Genomic DNA, 3,921 nt, shown 5'->3' on the forward strand with positions numbered 1-3,921 from the left:
TGCGTACCCTTTTATAAAATGCAGTTCCAGTTAAAGCCTCCTCCTTTCCTCATTCTCTTTTTTTATTTTTGTCTTTCTCTTTCGAAAGTGCTTCCTCGATTAGTTCGCCCACGAGTTTCCTCGAGATCGAGAACTAACTTGGAAATAACGAGAGGCTATTTTCGATGGCCTTAACGTCACTCAGTTGAGGTTTTGCCGCGAAATCCAATCGGCGAAAGTTCGATAAAGTTAATAATTGCCAGTAGAAGCCATGGTGGTTACTATAAGGATATACAAGATCGCAGAGAAGAAAGAATTTTTATATTTGCCTCATTATGTAAGATCAGTTTGCTTGTTTCAATTCTATAGTATAAAGTATCTAATGTAAATGTAGCAAATGATTATTACATTATTTTATCATTTTTTTATTATTTTCTCCAGCTAAATCAAGTTTATATCTCTATTAGATAGGTCTCTATTCTGAGATTAAATGTTTATGATTAATTGAAAATAACATTGAAGAAATAAATAGTGAAATAATCGTAATTGGGATTGCCCAAAAAAAGAAAGATATAGAGTTCTTTGTAACTTCTGTCAGTAGGTCCACTAAACTTTTTAGTTAAATCGCTGTAGAATAATGGAAATTTACAATGGAGAAACGACGAAGGGCCAACGAGAAAGGTGATAAATGAGATAGCATGAGGTGATCGGGTAAGGAAGAAGAGCACCCTTAGAGATGCCACATGCTTGCGTGGCGAGCAAGCGAGCCGTGTGTCGGCAAGAACGAGTGGGTATTTAAAGCGCATCTCTGTCGCGCCATCGTCGTTGTTGGCGACAAAATGCTTCTCTTTGAAGATTCATCGTCGATCGCCCTAGTTCCACATCGGCGAGCGAACCGACTCGTTTCAAGGTCGATGTCTTTCGTTCCCTTGCATTATTCTTGCATCTCTCATTTTCCTCACGGAGGCTCTTTTTTCTGCAACATCTCCATCTTCCATTCCACTCTTGCACGGCTCCCCTTTTTATCTTGCTGTTAGTCTCACTTGCTGTGTCCTTCCTCCATTGACATTTTTTCCTATTTATCTTACAGTACTCTTTACGGCGCAATATCATGCAAACAAGAAAGATCTATGACAAAACACATGAGAATATATTCTTAACCTTGAATCAGAAAAATATGAGAGCTAGCTAAATATGTATCGTAAAAATTAATGCTTATTTTTATTATGAAATGTTTCTTTTTTCGCCAAATTAATTTTATTTTTTAATGTTTATGAGATTTCATTTCACAAATTCTCATACTTTTTTGCTTCTCTTTTTATACAGATTTTCATTTCTTGACAAAGTACCGTGTACTTAAACGAGTAAAGTTCATGAAAAATTCAAATCTTTTCTTTAATAAAGAAAGGGCTAATGGATTAAAAATAAACGACGCACATCTTTCTTGTATCTCTTGCATAGTTTATTTCTTACTTTACGTTCGTTCTTATTTCCTCCTCCTATCTTTATAGAGAAAGCTTTATATGTTAATCCACGATGCAGAGACCATCGTAACATGTTCGTCGTGCGATTTTAGAAATTTAAATCTCAGCTCGCTTCTGATGGGAAGAGAACTTTCATCGTTATTTTTAGCGTAGAATAATATTCGTACACTTGAAATCGAAGAACAGCGTCGTTATAAATTGATTTTGCTATATGAAATAGCGTTAGTGGAATTATTTGGAACATTTTTTAACATTACGCATTAATGTGATTATATTTACATAATGTTATATTTATTACTGTTTATAAAAACAGTATATGCGATTATTACAAGATATACTTTCTTGAGTTTGTTAAGATCTTAAATTATTTCGCGAATGGAATAAACAGTTTTGGAAAATTACGTCGATAGTAATATGAATCGAATGAAGTTAAATAGGTTTTCAATCTGACTGCTGTTACAGAATAATGAACCCATTCTTCGTAGTTTAATTTCCGCTTCCTGAGTCTCTCATAACTAAATGTGAAATGAAAATTGCATTGCGTTGCATAACACAGGAGTGAAATCGTTTGACGCAATTTTATATCGCATTGCATTCGATGCTCACATATTCTTTACTGCATCTGTTTACATCCGAGAATCTTTATCCGGCATTTTACTTGTTGTCACTTTCCCTCGTAGCGCGATCGGGACAGAATGTACGATCATTGCTTTGCATCTCTCGACAAGATGCGACACTGTATATTGCATTCCTCGTGAACTTTTGTCAATTATGTACCATTAATGTCGCGCATTACTGCCAGAGAGAACCACGTCGCAGTTGCTCGTTTTAGTAAACTACAACCACGCCCGAACTTCTCCGCCAAGACGATCACTAGCCAAGCACGATAAAATACGATTGGCGCATTGAATATTAACAAGCTGCAACAGATAATGACCTTTCGTGAAATTTTCTCCAATGTAAAATTAATTCTAATTTTATCGACGATTTTCGATCGATATTGTTAAAAAAGTCTTGATTAAAATAACTTGATAAAAATATTTTTAAATGCATTTTTTAGAAATCATTTGTATATCACTTGTATGTAATTTACCATACGCATAATGATGAAGATTTTTTTCTCACTATTACAATTACTTATTTTATAGCAGAAAATAAATTCAATGTTAATATTAAAATATTTATAAAATATATTATATGTTTTTATTAAAGCGTTGAGCGTTTTTTTGTATTACATCATTTCATTGATGCTTGCAATATTCGACTAATGGAAGTCGCGATGCTTTATGTAATATTCAAATGTATAATCTGTGATCGTGACCGACATATACAGGTGAAAGGGATGAGCAGCGCAAGAACAAGAGCGTGACGTTAAATAATCGTGCTTCGGCGGTATAATCTCGTAAAGAGCACGTGAGCGGAAAAGCTACCCCCGTTTTACGATGAGGGGTTGGAAAAGCGGCAGGGAGTTAGCGTGGCGAGGATTGGTGCACGCAGTAGCTGGTGGCACAATCTCCGGTAATGATTGGTTGTCATGGAAACGAGCCAAGCACCTACCTCGCCCTTTTTCCTCCGGGCAGACCGAGCGGCGTGATCGTCGCCGGCGTGCGTCGCGACGCGGAGCGTCGCGTCGCTGGCCTGCAACACGGCGCCGACGCCAGCAGGACCAGTATCGGCCTCAAGAGTCTCTGTACCCCGCAGCAAGGCTAAAACTTTCGCTACGAAAAGAGATCCACGTGAAAATCGTTTATTTGATATATTATCTTTGGTCGCGACAAATATTTGTGCTTTTCTCGATATGTATTATTTTTATTAACTATATTATTAACTATATTTATTAATATTATATTGAAGACATTTAGTTATTAATTTATATAATTAAAATCAAAATGATGTTTATACTTATATATATAATTTTATTAGATAAGAAACATAAGAAATTCTTGCAGTCTCTTACGACTTGACTTTTATGACTTTCTTCCGTATTGAAACTAATATAACAGCGCACTCATTTGGGTATAGAAAACTAGAACTCACTTGACCTCAATTTCAAGTGCTTAAGAAAGAGGTGACAATAATAATATTAATTATTTATGACGTCTTGTCGAGTTTCTTGATATTGTCAGCTGTTGCACTTTTCTTCGCAACGACGGATCGCGACCGTGTGCTGTCCATTGTCAATCGTAGGTTCAGTCTTACCGATTCAATGTGAAGCCAATTATAGACGTACCGCTGACAGTTTCTTATCGCCTTTATCTGTAAAGAGAACAAATAACTGGCAATTGCTTGTTGACGTCACGATGAGTTGTAATTATTTCTTTTCTCTCTTCACTTGTTTTCGTCTCTTGATTTCTTTTTAACTCATTTGTAAAAACATACTTTCTTAATTAATAAATTCGATTATCGAGGTCCTTTTGAAGCAGATATATATATATATATATATATATATATTATTTTT

At 35.5% G+C, this 3,921-nt stretch overlaps 1 protein-coding gene across 1 annotated transcript in view; it reads left to right on the top strand.

Annotated features, from left to right (window-relative positions):
- Positions 1 to 3,921, top strand: part of LOC105625869 (calcium/calmodulin-dependent protein kinase type II alpha chain) — a 119,068-nt gene that overhangs the window by 30,438 nt on the left and 84,709 nt on the right. The gene's annotated exons all lie outside the window — the stretch shown is intronic.

Source organism: Atta cephalotes (assembly GCF_000143395.1).
Source record: "Atta cephalotes unplaced genomic scaffold scaffold00004, whole genome shotgun sequence".
Classification (NCBI taxonomy): domain Eukaryota; kingdom Metazoa; phylum Arthropoda; class Insecta; order Hymenoptera; family Formicidae; genus Atta; species Atta cephalotes.